The following is a 19,196-nucleotide window of genomic DNA, read 5'->3' on the forward strand; positions in this document are numbered from 1 at the left end:
CGTCGCATGTTTTGGTGCACTTTTGAGACATTTCGATTTTAGACACCGTTTCTATTTTTGCGACACATGTTTAGCTTGTGTCGCATGTCTTGCGTGCACTTCACATTTTTGATTTTTTTTGTGACATTTCTATTTTAGACACGGTTTCTATTTTTGCGACACATGTTTAGCTTGTGTCGCATGTTTTGGTGCACACTTCACATTTTTGATTTTTTTCGTGACATTTCAATTTTAGACACGGTTTCTATTTTTGCGACACATGTTTAGCTTGCGTTGCATGTTTTGGTGCACACTTCACATTTTCGATTTTTTTCGTGACATTTCTATTTTAGACACGGTTTCTATTTTTGCGACACATGTTTAGCTTGTGTCGCATGTTTTGCGTGCAATTCACATTTTCGACTTTCGAGACATTTCGATTTTAGACACCGTTTCTATTTAGCGACACATGTTTAGCTTGTGTCGCATGTTTTTCGTGCACTTCACATTTTTGATTTTTTTGGTGACATTTCTATTTTAGACACGGTTTCTATTTTTGCGACACATGTTTAGCTTGCGTCGCATGTTTTGTGAAGGCACGGTGTAAGGCACTTGACCAGCCAGTGCACACAGTTGCCTCCTGACCAATCAGAGCACCCCAGGCCAACCGGTCGATCAAGAGAGCACATCAGCTTTCAGATTAATCAGCGCACGTACGGCCCATGAAGAGCACATCAGCTTTCAGATTAATAAGCGCACGTACGGCCACCTGACCAACCAGAGGACCCAGGGTCCAACTGACCAGTCAGAGCACACAAGGCAACCTGACCGATCAGAGCACCCTAGCTTTGTAACGTTTAGATTTTATATACCGTTTCTATTTCTGCGACACATGATTAGCTTGCGTCGCATGTTTTGGTGCACTTCACATTTTCGACTTTCGAGACATTTCGATTTTAGACACCGTTTCTATTTAGCGACACATGTTTAGCTTGTGTCGCATGTTTTGCGTGCACTTCACATTTTTGATTTTTTGCGTGACATTTAAATTTTAGACACGGTTTCTATTTTTGCGACACATGTTTAGCTTGCGTCGCATGTTTTGGTGCACACTTCACATTTTCGATTTTTTTCGTGACATTTCTATTTTAGACACGGTTTCTATTTTTGCGACACATGTTTAGCTTGTGTCGCATGTTTTGCGTGCACTTCACATTTTCGATTTTTTCCGTAAAATTTCGATTTTAGAAACCGTTTCTATTTCTGCGACACATGGTTAGCTTGCGTCGCATGTTTTGGTGCACTTCACATTTTCGACTTTCGAGACATTTCGATTTTAGACACCGTTTCTATTTAGCGACACATGTTTAGCTTGTGTCGCATGTTTTGCGTGCACTTCACATTTTTGATTTTTTTTGTGACATTTCTATTTTAGACACGGTTTCAATTTTTGCGACACATGTTTAGCTTGCGTCGCATGTTTTGTGAAGGCACGGTGTAAGGCACTTGACCAGCCAGTGCACACAGCTGCCTCCTGACCAATCAGAGCACCCCAGGCCAACCGGTCGATCAAGAGAGCACATCAGCTTTCAGATTAATCAGCGCACGTACGGCCCATGAAGAGCACATCAGCTTTCAGATTAATAAGCGCACGTACGGCCACCTGACCAACCAGAGGACCCAGGGTCCAACTGACCAGTCAGAGCACACAAGGCAACCTGACCGATCAGAGCACCCTAGCTTTGTAACGTTTAGATTTTATATACCGTTTCTATTTCTGCGACACATGATTAGCTTGCGTCGCATGTTTTGGTGCACTTCACATTTTCGACTTTCGAGACATTTCGATTTTAGACACCGTTTCTATTTAGCGACACATGTTTAGCTTGTGTCGCAGGTTTTGCGTGCACTTCACATTTTTGATTTTTTGCGTGACATTTAAATTTTAGACACGGTTTCTATTTTTGCGACACATGTTTAGCTTGCGTCGCATGTTTTGGTGCACACTTCACATTTTCGATTTTTTTCGTGACATTTCTATTTTAGACACGGTTTCTATTTTTGCGACACATGTTTAGCTTGTGTCGCATGTTTTGCGTGCACTTCACATTTTCGATTTTTTCCGTAATATTTCGATTTTAGAAACCGTTTCTATTTCTGCGACACATGATTAGCTTGCGTCGCATGTTTTGGTGCACTTCACATTTTCGACTTTCGAGACATTTCGATTTTAGACACCGTTTCTATTTTTGCGACACATGTTTAGCTTGTGTCGCATGTTTTGCGTGCACTTCACATTTTTGATTTTTTTCATGACATTTCTATTTTAGACATGGTTTCTATTTTTGCGACACATGTTTAGCTTGTGTCGCATGTTTTGCGTGCACTTCACATTTTTGATTTTTTTCGTGACATTTCTATTTTAGACATGGTTTCTATTTTTGCGACACATGTTTAGCTTGTGTCGCATGTTTTGCGTGCACTTCACATTTTCGATTTTTTCCGTAAAATTTCGATTTTAGACACCGTTTCTATTTCTGCGACACATGATTAGCTTGCGTCGCATGTTTTGGTGCACTTCACATTTTCGACTTTCGAGACATTTCGATTTTAGACACCGTTTCTATTTAGCGACACATGTTTAGCTTGTGTCGCATGTTTTTCGTGCACTTCACATTTTTGATTTTTTTTGTGACATTTCTATTTTAGACACGGTTTCTATTTTTGCGACACATGTTTAGCTTGTGTCGCATGTTTTGCGTGCACTTCACATTTTTGATTTTTTGCGTGACATTTAAATTTTAGACACGGTTTCTATTTTTGCGACACATGTTTAGCTTGCGTCGCATGTTTTGGTGCACACTTCACATTTTCGATTTTTTTCGTGACATTTCTATTTTAGACACGGTTTCTATTTTTGCGACACATGTTTAGCTTGTGTCGCATGTTTTGCGTGCACTTCACATTTTCGATTTTTTCCGTGAAATTTCGATTTTAGAAACCGTTTCTATTTCTGCGACACATGATTAGCTTGCGTCGCATGTTTTGGTGCACTTCACATTTTCGACTTTCGAGACATTTCGATTTTAGACACCGTTTCTATTTTTGCGACACATGTTTAGCTTGTGTCGCATGTTTTGCGTGCACTTCACATTTTTGATTTTTTTCATGACATTTCTATTTTAGACATGGTTTCTATTTTTGCGACACATGTTTAGCTTGTGTCGCATGTTTTGCGTGCACTTCACATTTTTGATTTTTTTCGTGACATTTCTATTTTAGACATGGTTTCTATTTTTGCGACACATGATTAGCTTGTGTCGCATGTTTTGCGTGCACTTCACATTTTTGTTTTTTTCCGTAAAATTTCGATTTTAGACACCGTTTCTATTTCTGCGACACATGTTTAGCTTGCGTCGCATGTTTTGGTGCACTTCACATTTTCGACTTTCAAGACATTTCTATTTTAGACACCATTTCTATTTTTGCGACACATGTTTAGCTTGTGTCGCATGTTTTTCGTGCACTTCACATTTTTGATTTTTTTTGTGACATTTCTATTTTAGACACGGTTTCTATTTTTGCGACACATGTTTAGCTTGCGTCGCATGTTTTGTGAAGGCACGGTGTAAGGCACTTGACCAGCCAGTGCACACAGCTGCCTCCTGACCAATCAGAGCACCCCAGGCCAACCGGTCGATCAAGAGAGCACATCAGCTTTCAGATTAATCAGCGCACGTACGGCCCATGAAGAGCACATCAGCTTTCAGATTAATAAGCGCACGTACGGCCACCTGACCAACCAGAGGACCCAGGGTCCAACTGACCAGTCAGAGCACACAAGGCAACCTGACCGATCAGAGCACCCTAGCTTTGTAACGTTTAGATTTTATATACCGTTTCTATTTCTGCGACACATGATTAGCTTGCGTCGCATGTTTTGGTGCACTTCACATTTTCGACTTTCGAGACATTTCGATTTTAGACACCGTTTCTATTTTTGCGACACATGTTTAGCTTGTGTCGCATGTTTTGCGTGCACTTCACATTTTTGATTTTTTTTGTGACATTTCTATTTTAGACACGGTTTCTATTTTTGCGACACATGTTTAGCTTGTGTCGCATGTTTTGGTGCACACTTCACATTTTTGATTTTTTTCGTGACATTTCAATTTTAGACACGGTTTCTATTTTTGCGACACATGTTTAGCTTGCGTCGCATGTTTTGGTGCACACTTCACATTTTCGATTTTTTTCGTGACATTTCTATTTTAGACACGGTTTCTATTTTTGCGACACATGTTTAGCTTGTGTCGCATGTTTTGCGTGCACTTCACATTTTTGATTTTTTTCGTGACATTTCTATTTTAGACATGGTTTCTATTTTTGCGACACATGTTTAGCTTGTGTCGCATGTTTTGCGTGCACTTCACATTTTCGATTTTTTCCGTAAAATTTCGATTTTAGACACCGTTTCTATTTCTGCGACACATGTTTAGCTTGCGTCGCATATTTTGGTGCACTTCACATTTTCGACTTTCGAGACATTTCGATTTTAGACACCGTTTCTATTTAGCGACACATGTTTAGCTTGTGTCGCATGTTTTTCGTGCACTTCACATTTTTGATTTTTTTTGTGACATTTCTATTTTAGACACGGTTTCTATTTTTGCGACACATGTTTAGCTTGCGTCGCATGTTTTGTGAAGGCACGGTGTAAGGCACTTGACCAGCCAGTGCACACAGCTGCCTCCTGACCAATCAGAGCACCCCAGGCCAACCGGTCGATCAAGAGAGCACATCAGCTTTCAGATTAATCAGCGCACGTACGGCCCATGAAGAGCACATCAGCTTTCAGATTAATAAGCGCACGTACGGCCACCTGACCAACCAGAGGACCCAGGGTCCAACTGACCAGTCAGAGCACACAAGGCAACCTGACCGATCAGAGCACCCTAGCTTTGTAACGTTTAGATTTTAAATACCGTTTCTATTTCTGCGACACATGATTAGCTTGCGTCGCATGTTTTGGTGCACTTCACATTTTCGACTTTCGAGACATTTCGATTTTAGACACCGTTTCTATTTTTGCGACACATGTTTAGCTTGCGTCGCATGTTTTGTGAAGGCACGGTGTAAGGCACTTGACCAGCCAGTGCACACAGCTGCCTCCTGACCAATCAGAGCACCCCAGGCCAACCGGTCGATCAAGAGAGCACATCAGCTTTCAGATTAATCAGCGCACGTACGGCCCATGAAGAGCACATCAGCTTTCAGATTAATAAGCGCACGTACGGCCACCTGACCAACCAGAGGACCCAGGGTCCAACTGACCAGTCAGAGCACACAAGGCAACCTGACCGATCAGAGCACCCTAGCTTTGTAACGTTTAGATTTTATATACCGTTTCTATTTCTGCGACACATGATTAGCTTGCGTCGCATGTTTTGGTGCACTTCACATTTTCGACTTTCAAGACATTTCGATTTTAGACACCGTTTCTATTTAGCGACACATGTTTAGCTTGTGTCGCATGTTTTGCGTGCACACTTCACATTTTTGATTTTTTGCGTGACATTTCAATTTTAGACACGGTTTCTATTTTTGCGACACATGTTTAGCTTGCGTCGCATGTTTTGGTGCACACTTCACATTTTCGATTTTTTTCGTGACATTTCTATTTTAGACACGGTTTCTATTTTTGCGACACATGTTTAGCTTGTGTCGCATGTTTTGCGTGCACTTCACATTTTCGATTTTTTCCGTAAAATTTCGATTTTAGACACCGTTTCTATTTCTGTGACACATGAATAGCTTGCGTCGCATGTTTTGGTGCACTTCACATTTTCGACTTTCAAGACATTTCGATTTTAGACACCGTTTCTATTTAGCGACACATGTTTAGCTTGTGTCGCATGTTTTTCGTGCACTTCACATTTTTGATTTTTTTTGTGACATTTCTATTTTAGACACGGTTTCTATTTTTGCGACACATGTTTAGCTTGCGTCGCATGTTTTGTGAAGGCATGGTGTAAGGCACTTGACCAGCCAGTGCACACAGCTGCCTCCTGACCAATCAGAGCACCCCAGGCCAACCGGTCGATCAAGAGAGCACATCAGCTTTCAGATTAATCAGCGCACGTACGGCCCATGAAGAGCACATCAGCTTTCAGATTAATAAGCGCACGTACGGCCACCTGACCAACCAGAGGACCCAGGGTCCAACTGACCAGTCAGAGCACACAAGGCAACCTGACCGATCAGAGCACCCTAGCTTTGTAACGTTTAGATTTTATATACCGTTTCTATTTCTGCGACACATGATTAGCTTGCGTCGCATGTTTTGGTGCACTTCACATTTTCGACTTTCGAGACATTTCGATTTTAGACACCGTTTCTATTTAGCGACACATGTTTAGCTTGTGTCGCATGTTTTGCGTGCACTTCACATTTTTGATTTTTTGCGTGACATTTAAATTTTAGACACGGTTTCTATTTTTGCGACACGTGTTTAGCTTGCGTCGCATGTTTTGGTGCACACTTCACATTTTTGATTTTTTTCATGACATTTCAATTTTAGACACGGTTTCTATTTTTGCGACACATGTTTAGCTTGCGTCGCATGTTTTGGTGCACACTTCACATTTTCGATTTTTTTCGTGACATTTCTATTTTAGACACGGTTTCCATTTTTGCGACACATGTTTAGCTTGTGTCGCATGTTTTGCGTGCACTTCACATTTTCGATTTTTTCCGTAAAATTTCGATTTTAGACACCGTTTCTATTTCTGCGACACATGTTTAGCTTGCGTCGCATATTTTGGTGCACTTCACATTTTCGACTTTCGAGACATTTTGATTTTAGACACCGTTTCTATTTAGCGACACATGTTTAGCTTGTGTCGCATGTTTTTCGTGCACTTCACATTTTTGATTTTTTTTGTGACATTTCTATTTTAGACACGGTTTCTATTTTTGCGACACATGTTTAGCTTGCGTCGCATGTTTTGTGAAGGCACGGTGTAAGGCACTTGACCAGCCAGTGCACACAGCTGCCTCCTGACCAATCAGAGCACCCCAGGCCAACCGGTCGATCAAGAGAGCACATCAGCTTTCAGATTAATCAGCGCACGTACGGCCCATGAAGAGCACATCAGCTTTCAGATTAATAAGCGCACGTACGGCCACCTGACCAACCAGAGGACCCAGGGTCCAACTGACCAGTCAGAGCACACAAGGCAACCTGACCGATCAGAGCACCCTAGCTTTGTAACGTTTAGATTTTATATACCGTTTCTATTTCTGCGACACATGATTAGCTTGCGTCGCATGTTTTGGTGCACTTCACATTTTCGACTTTCGAGACATTTCGATTTTAGACACCGTTTCTATTTTTGCGACACATGTTTAGCTTGTGTCGCATGTTTTGCGTGCACTTCACATTTTTGATTTTTTTCGTGACATTTCTATTTTAGACATGGTTTCTATTTTTGCGACACATGTTTAGCTTGTGTCGCATGTTTTTCGTGCACTTCACATTTTTGATTTTTTTTGTGACATTTCTATTTTAGACACGGTTTCTATTTTTGCGACACATGTTTAGCTTGCGTCGCATGTTTTGTGAAGGCACGGTGTAAGGCACTTGACCAGCCAGTGCACACAGCTGCCTCCTGACCAATCAGAGCACCCCAGGCCAACCGGTCGATCAAGAGAGCACATCAGCTTTCAGATTAATCAGCGCACGTACGGCCCATGAAGAGCACATCAGCTTTCAGATTAATAAGCGCACGTACGGCCACCTGACCAACCAGAGGACCCAGGGTCCAACTGACCAGTCAGAGCACACAAGGCAACCTGACCGATCAGAGCACCCTAGCTTTGTAACGTTTAGATTTTATATACCGTTTCTATTTCTGCGACACATGATTAGCTTGCGTCGCATGTTTTGGTGCACTTCACATTTTCGACTTTCAAGACATTTCGATTTTAGACACCGTTTCTATTTAGCGACACATGTTTAGCTTGTGTCGCATGTTTTGCGTGCACACTTCACATTTTTGATTTTTTGCGTGACATTTCAATTTTAGACACGGTTTCTATTTTTGCGACACATGTTTAGCTTGCGTCGCATGTTTTGGTGCACACTTCACATTTTCGATTTTTTTCGTGACATTTCTATTTTAGACACGGTTTCTATTTTTGCGACACATGTTTAGCTTGTGTCGCATGTTTTGCGTGCACTTCACATTTTCGATTTTTTCCGTAAAATTTCGATTTTAGACACCGTTTCTATTTCTGCGACACATGATTAGCTTGCGTCGCATGTTTTGGTGCACTTCACATTTTCGACTTTCAAGACATTTCGATTTTAGACACCGTTTCTATTTAGCGACACATGTTTAGCTTGTGTCGCATGTTTTTCGTGCACTTCACATTTTTGATTTTTTTTGTGACATTTCTATTTTAGACACGGTTTCTATTTTTGCGACACATGTTTAGCTTGCGTCGCATGTTTTGTGAAGGCACGGTGTAAGGCACTTGACCAGCCAGTGCACACAGCTGCTTCCTGACCAATCAGAGCACCCCAGGCCAACCGGTCGATCAAGAGAGCACATCAGCTTTCAGATTAATCAGCGCACGTACGGCCCATGAAGAGCACATCAGCTTTCAGATTAATAAGCGCACGTACGGCCACCTGACCAACCAGAGGACCCAGGGTCCAACTGACCAGTCAGAGCACACAAGGCAACCTGACCGATCAGAGCACCCTAGCTTTGTAACGTTTAGATTTTATATACTGTTTCTATTTCTGCGACACATGATTAGCTTGCGTCGCATGTTTTGGTGCACTTCACATTTTCGACTTTCGAGACATTTCGATTTTAGACACCGTTTCTATTTAGCGACACATGTTTAGCTTGTGTCGGATGTTTTGCATGCACTTCACATTTTTGATTTTTTGCGTGACATTTCAATTTTAGACACGGTTTCTATTTTTGCGACACATGTTTAGCTTGCGTCGCATGTTTTGGTGCACACTTCACATTTTCGATTTTTTTCGTGACATTTCTATTTTAGACACGGTTTCTATTTTTGCGACACATGTTTAGCTTGTGTCGCATGTTTTGCGTGCACTTCACATTTTCGATTTTTTCCGTAAAATTTCGATTTTAGAAACCGTTTCTATTTCTGCGACACATGATTAGCTTGCGTCGCATGTTTTGGTGCACTTCACATTTTCGACTTTCGAGACATTTTGATTTTAGACACCGTTTCTATTTAGCGACACATGTTTAGCTTGTGTCGCATGTTTTTCGTGCACTTCACATTTTTGATTTTTTTTGTGACATTTCTATTTTAGACACGGTTTCTATTTTTGCGACACATGTTTAGCTTGCGTCGCATGTTTTGTGAAGGCACGGTGTAAGGCACTTGACCAGCCAGTGCACACAGCTGCCTCCTGACCAATCAGAGCACCCCAGCCCAACCGGTCGATCAAGAGAGCACATCAGCTTTCAGATTAATCAGCGCACGTACGGCCCATGAAGAGCACATCAGCTTTCAGATTAATAAGCGCACGTACGGCCACCTGACCAACCAGAGGACCCAGGGTCCAACTGACCAGTCAGAGCACACAAGGCAACCTGACCGATCAGAGCACCCTAGCTTTGTAACGTTTAGATTTTATATACCGTTTCTATTTCTGCGACACATGATTAGCTTGCGTCGCATGTTTTGGTGCACTTCACATTTTCGACTTTCAAGACATTTCGATTTTAGACACCGTTTCTATTTAGCGACACATGTTTAGCTTGTGTCGCATGTTTTGCGTGCACACTTCACATTTTTGATTTTTTGCGTGACATTTCAATTTTAGACACGGTTTCTATTTTTGCGACACATGTTTAGCTTGCGTCGCATGTTTTGGTGCACACTTCACATTTTCGATTTTTTTCGTGACATTTCTATTTTAGACACGGTTTCTATTTTTGCGACACATGTTTAGCTTGTGTCGCATGTTTTGCGTGCACTTCACATTTTCGATTTTTTCCGTAAAATTTCGATTTTAGACACCGTTTCTATTTCTGTGACACATGAATAGCTTGCGTCGCATGTTTTGGTGCACTTCACATTTTCGACTTTCAAGACATTTCGATTTTAGACACCGTTTCTATTTAGCGACACATGTTTAGCTTGTGTCGCATGTTTTTCGTGCACTTCACATTTTTTATTTTTTTTGTGACATTTCTATTTTAGACACGGTTTCTATTTTTGCGACACATGTTTAGCTTGCGTCGCATGTTTTGTGAAGGCATGGTGTAAGGCACTTGACCAGCCAGTGCACACAGCTGCCTCCTGACCAATCAGAGCACCCCAGGCCAACCGGTCGCTCAAGAGAGCACATCAGCTTTCAGATTAATCAGCGCACGTACGGCCCATGAAGAGCACATCAGCTTTCAGATTAATAAGCGCACGTACGGCCACCTGACCAACCAGAGGACCCAGGGTCCAACTGACCAGTCAGAGCACACAAGGCAACCTGACCGATCAGAGCACCCTAGCTTTGTAACGTTTAGATTTTATATACCGTTTCTATTTCTGCGACACATGATTAGCTTGCGTCGCATGTTTAGGTGCACTTCACATTTTCGACTTTCGAGACATTTCGATTTTAGACACCGTTTCTATTTAGCGACACATGTTTAGCTTGTGTCGCATGTTTTGCGTGCACTTCACATTTTTGATTTTTTGCGTGACATTTAAATTTTAGACACGGTTTCTATTTTTGCGACACATGTTTAGCTTGCGTCGCATGTTTTGGTGCACACTTCACATTTTTGATTTTTTTCGTGACATTTCAATTTTAGACACGGTTTCTATTTTTGCGACACATGTTTAGCTTGCGTCGCATGTTTTGGTGCACACTTCACATTTTCGATTTTTTTCGTGACATTTCTATTTTAGACACGGTTTCCATTTTTGCGACACATGTTTAGCTTGTGTCGCATGTTTTGCGTGCACTTCACATTTTCGATTTTTTCCGTAAAATTTCGATTTTAGAAACCGTTTCTATTTCTGCGACACATGGTTAGCTTGCGTCGCATGTTTTGGTGCACTTCACATTTTCGACTTTCGAGACATTTCGATTTTAGACACCGTTTCTATTTAGCGACACATGTTTAGCTTGTGTCGCATGTTTTGCGTGCACTTCACATTTTTGATTTTTTTCATGACATTTCTATTTTAGACATGGTTTCTATTTTTGCGACACATGTTTAGCTTGTGTCGCATGTTTTGCGTGCACTTCACATTTTTGATTTTTTTCGTGACATTTCTATTTTAGACATGGTTTCTATTTTTGCGACACATGTTTAGCTTGTGTCGCATGTTTTGCGTGCACTTCACATTTTCGATTTTTTCCGTAAAATTTCGATTTTAGACACCGTTTCTATTTCTGCGACACATGTTTAGCTTGCGTCGCATATTTTGGTGCACTTCACATTTTCGACTTTCGAGACATTTCGATTTTAGACACCGTTTCTATTTAGCGACACATGTTTAGCTTGTGTCGCATGTTTTTCGTGCACTTCACATTTTTGATTTTTTTTGTGACATTTCTATTTTAGACACGGTTTCTATTTTTGCGACACATGTTTAGCTTGCGTCGCATGTTTTGTGAAGGCATGGTGTAAGGCACTTGACCAGCCAGTGCACACAGCTGCCTCCTGACCAATCAGAGCACCCCAGGCCAACCGGTCGATCAAGAGAGCACATCAGCTTTCAGATTAATCAGCGCACGTACGGCCCATGAAGAGCACATCAGCTTTCAGATTAATAAGCGCACGTACGGCCACCTGACCAACCAGAGGACCCAGGGTCCAACTGACCAGTCAGAGCACACAAGGCAACCTGACCGATCAGAGCACCCTAGCTTTGTAACGTTTAGATTTTATATACCGTTTCTATTTCTGCGACACATGATTAGCTTGCGTCGCATGTTTAGGTGCACTTCACATTTTCGACTTTCGAGACATTTCGATTTTAGACACCGTTTCTATTTAGCGACACATGTTTAGCTTGTGTCGCATGTTTTGCGTGCACTTCACATTTTTGATTTTTTGCGTGACATTTAAATTTTAGACACGGTTTCTATTTTTGCGACACATGTTTAGCTTGCGTCGCATGTTTTGGTGCACACTTCACATTTTTGATTTTTTTCGTGACATTTCAATTTTAGACACGGTTTCTATTTTTGCGACACATGTTTAGCTTGCGTCGCATGTTTTGGTGCACACTTCACATTTTCGATTTTTTTCGTGACATTTCTATTTTAGACACGGTTTCCATTTTTGCGACACATGTTTAGCTTGTGTCGCATGTTTTGCGTGCACTTCACATTTTCGATTTTTTCCGTAAAATTTCGATTTTAGAAACCGTTTCTATTTCTGCGACACATGGTTAGCTTGCGTCGCATGTTTTGGTGCACTTCACATTTTCGACTTTCGAGACATTTCGATTTTAGACACCGTTTCTATTTAGCGACACATGTTTAGCTTGTGTCGCATGTTTTGCGTGCACTTCACATTTTTGATTTTTTTCATGACATTTCTATTTTAGACATGGTTTCTATTTTTGCGACACATGTTTAGCTTGTGTCGCATGTTTTGCGTGCACTTCACATTTTTGATTTTTTTCGTGACATTTCTATTTTAGACATGGTTTCTATTTTTGCGACACATGTTTAGCTTGTGTCGCATGTTTTGCGTGCACTTCACATTTTCGATTTTTTCCGTAAAATTTCGATTTTAGACACCGTTTCTATTTCTGCGACACATGTTTAGCTTGCGTCGCATATTTTGGTGCACTTCACATTTTCGACTTTCGAGACATTTCGATTTTAGACACCGTTTCTATTTAGCGACACATGTTTAGCTTGTGTTGCATGTTTTTCGTGCACTTCACATTTTTGATTTTTTTTGTGACATTTCTATTTTAGACACGGTTTCTATTTTTGCGACACATGTTTAGCTTGCGTCGCATGTTTTGTGAAGGCACGGTGTAAGGCACTTGACCAGCCAGTGCACACAGCTGCCTCCTGACCAATCAGAGCACCCCAGGCCAACCGGTCGATCAAGAGAGCACATCAGCTTTCAGATTAATCAGCGCACGTACGGCCCATGAAGAGCACATCAGCTTTCAGATTAATAAGCGCACGTACGGCCACCTGACCAACCAGAGGACCCAGGGTCCAACTGACCAGTCAGAGGACACAAGGCAACCTGACCGATCAGAGCACCCTAGCTTTGTAACGTTTAGATTTTATATACCGTTTCTATTTCTGCGACACATGATTAGCTTGCGTCGCATGTTTTGGTGCACTTCACATTTTCGACTTTCGAGACATTTCGATTTTAGACACCGTTTCTATTTTTGCGACACATGTTTAGCTTGTGTCGCATGTTTTGCGTGCACTTCACATTTTTGATTTTTTTCGTGACATTTCTATTTTAGACATGGTTTCTATTTTTGCGACACATGTTTAGCTTGTGTCGCATGTTTTTCGTGCACTTCACATTTTTGATTTTTTTTGTGACATTTCTATTTTAGACACGGTTTCTATTTTTGCGACACATGTTTAGCTTGCGTCGCATGTTTTGTGAAGGCACGGTGTAAGGCACTTGACCAGCCAGTGCACACAGCTGCCTCCTGACCAATCAGAGCACCCCAGGCCAACCGGTCGATCAAGAGAGCACATCAGCTTTCAGATTAATCAGCGCACGTACGGCCCATGAAGAGCACATCAGCTTTCAGATTAATAAGCGCACGTACTGCCACCTGACCAACCAGAGGACCCAGGGTCCAACTGACCAGTCAGAGCACACAAGGCAACCTGACCGATCAGAGCACCCTAGCTTTGTAACGTTTAGATTTTATATACCGTTTCTATTTCTGCGACACATGATTAGCTTGCGTCGCATGTTTTGGTGCACTTCACATTTTCGACTTTCAAGACATTTCGATTTTAGACACCGTTTCTATTTAGCGACACATGTTTAGCTTGTGTCGCATGTTTTGCGTGCACACTTCACATTTTTGATTTTTTGCGTGACATTTCAATTTTAGACACGGTTTCTATTTTTGCGACACATGTTTAGCTTGCGTCGCATGTTTTGGTGCACACTTCACATTTTCGATTTTTTTCGTGACATTTCTATTTTAGACACGGTTTCTATTTTTGCGACACATGTTTAGCTTGTGTCGCATGTTTTGCGTGCACTTCACATTTTCGATTTTTTCCGTAAAATTTCGATTTTAGACACCGTTTCTATTTCTGCGACACATGATTAGCTTGCGTCGCATGTTTTGGTGCACTTCACATTTTCGACTTTCAAGACATTTCGATTTTAGACACCGTTTCTATTTAGCGACACATGTTTAGCTTGTGTCGCATGTTTTTCGTGCACTTCACATTTTTGATTTTTTTTGTGACATTTCTATTTTAGACACGGTTTCTATTTTTGCGACACATGTTTAGCTTGCGTCGCATGTTTTGTGAAGGCACGGTGTAAGGCACTTGACCAGCCAGTGCACACAGCTGCTTCCTGACCAATCAGAGCACCCCAGGCCAACCGGTCGATCAAGAGAGCACATCAGCTTTCAGATTAATCAGCGCACGTACGGCCCATGAAGAGCACATCAGCTTTCAGATTAATAAGCGCACGTACGGCCACCTGACCAACCAGAGGACCCAGGGTCCAACTGACCAGTCAGAGCACACAAGGCAACCTGACCGATCAGAGCACCCTAGCTTTGTAACGTTTAGATTTTATATACCGTTTCTATTTCTGCGACACATGATTAGCTTGCGTCGCATGTTTTGGTGCACTTCACATTTTCGACTTTCGAGACATTTCGATTTTAGACACCGTTTCTATTTAGCGACACATGTTTAGCTTGTGTCGGATGTTTTGCATGCACTTCACATTTTTGATTTTTTGCGTGACATTTAAATTTTAGACACGGTTTCTATTTTTGCGACACATGTTTAGCTTGCGTCGCATGTTTTGGTGCACACTTCACATTTTCGATTTTTTTCGTGACATTTCTATTTTAGACACGGTTTCTATTTTTGCGACACATGTTTAGCTTGTGTCGCATGTTTTGCGTGCACTTCACATTTTCGATTTTTTCCGTAAAATTACGATTTTAGAAACCGTTTCTATTTCTGCGACACATGTTTAGCTTGTGTCGCATGTTTTGCGTGCACACTTCACATTTTTGATTTTTTGCGTGACATTTCAATTTTAGACACGGTTTCTATTTTTGCGACACATGTTTAGCTTGCGTCGCATGTTTTGGTGCACACTTCACATTTTCGATTTTTTTCGTGACATTTCTATTTTAGACACGGTTTCTATTTTAGCGACACATGTTTAGCTTGTGTCGCATGTTTTGCGTGCACTTCACATTTTCGATTTTTTCTGTAAAATTTCGATTTTAGACACCGTTTCTATTTCTGCGACACATGATTAGCTTGCGTCGCATGTTTTGGTGCACTTCACATTTTCGACTTTCAAGACATTTCGATTTTAGACACCGTTTCTATTTAGCGACACATGTTTAGCTTGTGTCGCATGTTTTTCGTGCACTTCACATTTTTGATTTTTTTTGTGACATTTCTATTTTAGACACGGTTTCTATTTTTGCGACACATGTTTAGCTTGCGTCGCATGTTTTGTGAAGGCACGGTGTAAGGCACTTGACCAGCCAGTGCACACAGCTGCCTCCTGACCAATCAGAGCACCCCAGGCCAACCGGTCGATCAAGAGAGCACATCAGCTTTCAGATTAATCAGCGCACGTACGGCCCATGAAGAGCACATCAGCTTTCAGATTAATAAGCGCACGTACGGCCACCTGACCAACCAGAGGACCCAGGGTCCAACTGACCAGTCAGAGCACACAAGGCAACCTGACCGATCAGAGCACCCTAGCTTTGTAACGTTTAGATTTTATATACCGTTTCTATTTCTGCGACACATGATTAGCTTGCGTCGCATGTTTTGGTGCACTTCACATTTTCGACTTTTGAGACATTTCGATTTTAGACACCGTTTCTATTTTTGCGACACATGTTTAGCTTGCGTCGCATGTTTTGGTGCACACTTCACAGTTTTTATTTTTTTCGTGACATTTCAATTTTAGACACGGTTTCTATTTTTGCGACACATGTTTAGCTTGCGTCGCATGTTTTGGTGTACACTTCACATTTTCGATTTTTTTCTTGACATTTCTATTTTAGACACGGTTTCTATTTTTGCGACACATGTTTAGCTTGTGTCGCATGTTTTGCGTGCACTTCACATTTTTGATTTTTTTCATGACATTTCTATTTTAGACATGGTTTCTATTTTTGCGACACATGTTTAGCTTGTGTCGCATGTTTTGCGTGCACTTCACATTTTCGATTTTTTCCGTAAAATTTCGATTTTAGAAACCGTTTCTATTTCTGCGACACATGATTAGCTTGCGTCGCATGTTTTGGTGCACTTCACATTTTCGACTTTCGAGACATTTCGATTTTAGACACCGTTTCTATTTAGCGACACATGTTTAGCTTGTGTCGCATGTTTTTCGTGCACTTCACATTTTTTATTTTTTTGGTGACATTTCTATTTTAGACACGGTTTCTATTTTTGCGACACATGTTTAGCTTGCGTCGCATGTTTTGTGAAGGCACGGTGTAAGGCACTTGACCAGCCAGTGCACACAGCTGCCTCCTGACCAATCAGAGCACCCCAGGCCAACCGGTCGATCAAGAGAGCACATCAGCTTTCAGATTAATCAGCGCACGTACGGCCCATGAAGAGCACATCAGCTTTCAGATTAATAAGCGCACGTACGGCCACCTGACCAACCAGAGGACCCAGGGTCCAACTGACCAGTCAGAGCACACAAGGCAACCTGACCGATCAGAGCACCCTAGCTTTGTAACGTTTAGATTTTATATACCGTTTCTATTTCTGCGACACATGATTAGCTTGCGTCGCATGTTTTGGTGCACTTCACATTTTCGACTTTGGAGACATTTCGATTTTAGACACCGTTTCTATTTAGCGACACATGTTTAGCTTGTGTCGCATGTTTTGCGTGCACTTCACATTTTTGATTTTTTTCGTGACATTTCTATTTTAGACACCGTTTCTATTTTTGTGACACATGTTTAGCTTGTGTCGCATGTTTTTCGTGCACTTCACATTTTCGATTTTTTTTGTGACATTTCTATTTTAGACACGGTTTCTATTTTTGCGACACATGTTTAGCTTGCGTCGCATGTTTTGTGAAGGCACCGTGTAAGGCACTTGACCAGCCAGTGCACACAGCTGCCTCCTGACCAATCAGAGCACCCCAGGCCAACCGGTCGATCAAGAGAGCACATCAGCTTTCAGATTAATCAGCGCACGTACGGCCCATGAAGAGCACATCAGCTTTCAGATTAATAAGCGCACGTACGGCCACCTGACCAACCAGAGGACCCAGGGTCCAACTGACCAGTCAGAGCACACAAGGCAACCTGACCGATCAGAGCACCCTAGCTTTGTAACGTTTAGATTTTATATACCGTTTCTATTTCTGCGACACATGATTAGCTTGCGTCGCATGTTTTGGTGCACTTCACATTTTCGACTTTCAAGACATTTCGATTTTAGACACCGTTTCTATTTAGCGACACATGTTTAGCTTGTGTCGCATGTTTTGCGTGCACACTTCACATTTTTGATTTTTTGCGTGACATTTCAATTTTAGACACGGTTTCTATTTTTGCGACACATGTTTAGCTTGCGTCGCATGTTTTGGTGCACACTTCACATTTTCGATTTTTTTCGTGACATTTCAATTTTAGACACGGTTTCTATTTTTGCGACACATGTTTAGCTTGTGTCGCATGTTTTGCGTGCACTTCACATTTTAGATTTTTTTGGTGACATTTCGATTTTAGACACCGTTTCTATTTTTGCGACACATGATTAACTTTTGTGTCGCATGTTTTGGTGCACACTTCACATTTTCGATGTGAAGCTCGCGTCGCATGTTTTTTAAGGGCACAGTGTGAGGCACTCTACCAACCAGTGCACACAGCTGCCTTCTGACCGATCAAGTGCACGTCAGCTACCTGATCAGCGCAATCTGGTTGATGAACTCTAGGTGCTTCTCCTCCTCCAGCTGTGCGATGCTCTGTTTGCTCTTCTGCAGTGTGTGTTGGGTGTTGTCCAGCTTTTACCGCAGCGACTGGTTCTGCCAACACGCTGATGATCTGACAACACACAGACATTTGCATTATGTATACATAAAAACTGCATTTCCAGTATAATGGATTTTTCATAATTAATGTCATGATACGATCATCAGCATCTTAAATTCTTTAATTTCTATTATTTAGATTGTTTTAAATTTATACGTATTTACATATCTATTACATTATCTTTGTATGACAATACAAAAAACAAATTTCAGATTGTAAAAGGCGTTTATAATGCATTGTCTATTAGCGGGCCAGCAAATTTCATGTTATTCTCTCTTCTCACACAAATTTTCCTTTTTCTGAAAATCTTGATAACACTTGTGTTGATATTTTCTTATTTCAGCAAAAAGGATTGTAAAAAAAAATCATATTTATATTCTATGCCTTCTATGTTTATTTATCAGTGGTGACTTCCGCTACAAGGAAGCCTGGAAATGTGAAAAAGGTCTATTAGTATAATAGATCAACAATTTAATAAATTAACATACATATACAATTAAAGGCAAAATTATTCACCCTTCAGTTAAATATTTATTCTTTTTCAAATAAATTTTAAGTGATATTAAATGGCAAAAGGAAATTTTCATAGTATATAAGATAATATTTTGTCTTCCGGAGAAAGATCGCAAATGACAGCGGCCTTTTAGGGGTCGTTTGCATGTTGCGCATTTCTAGAGTTTGCACAAGTTTGTTGTTTCCAATGGAGGTGCGCATCTTGAGCGCACAAGTGGCATGACGCAGTCATGCCAATGAATTCCGCAAGCGCACCACGAGTCACTTAACAAGAATTGACCAATCAGCTTCAGCTTGTTTCAAATATTTATATTTTGGTAAGACTAATTTTGTCAGACAAACACAGAACCAACAAACACTGCAGTGCTTTGTAATGTTATCCATAAATAAACTTGTATCAG

The 19,196-nt window shown here is 41.2% G+C and overlaps 1 protein-coding gene across 1 annotated transcript in view; it reads right to left on the bottom strand.

The window, feature by feature from the left end:
* The window catches only part of bend7 (BEN domain containing 7), a 152,047-nt gene that overhangs the window by 117,523 nt on the left and 15,328 nt on the right, over nucleotides 1-19,196 (bottom strand). The window contains exon 5 of the transcript XR_011007215.2: nucleotides 13,476-18,294. The gene's annotated coding sequence lies outside the window, so the exon portion shown is untranslated. Of the gene's footprint in view, nucleotides 18,295-19,196 lie in introns of the transcript that reaches the window.

This window comes from Danio rerio, chromosome 18, assembly GCF_049306965.1.
Source record: "Danio rerio strain Tuebingen ecotype United States chromosome 18, GRCz12tu, whole genome shotgun sequence".
Taxonomy (NCBI): domain Eukaryota; kingdom Metazoa; phylum Chordata; class Actinopteri; order Cypriniformes; family Danionidae; genus Danio; species Danio rerio.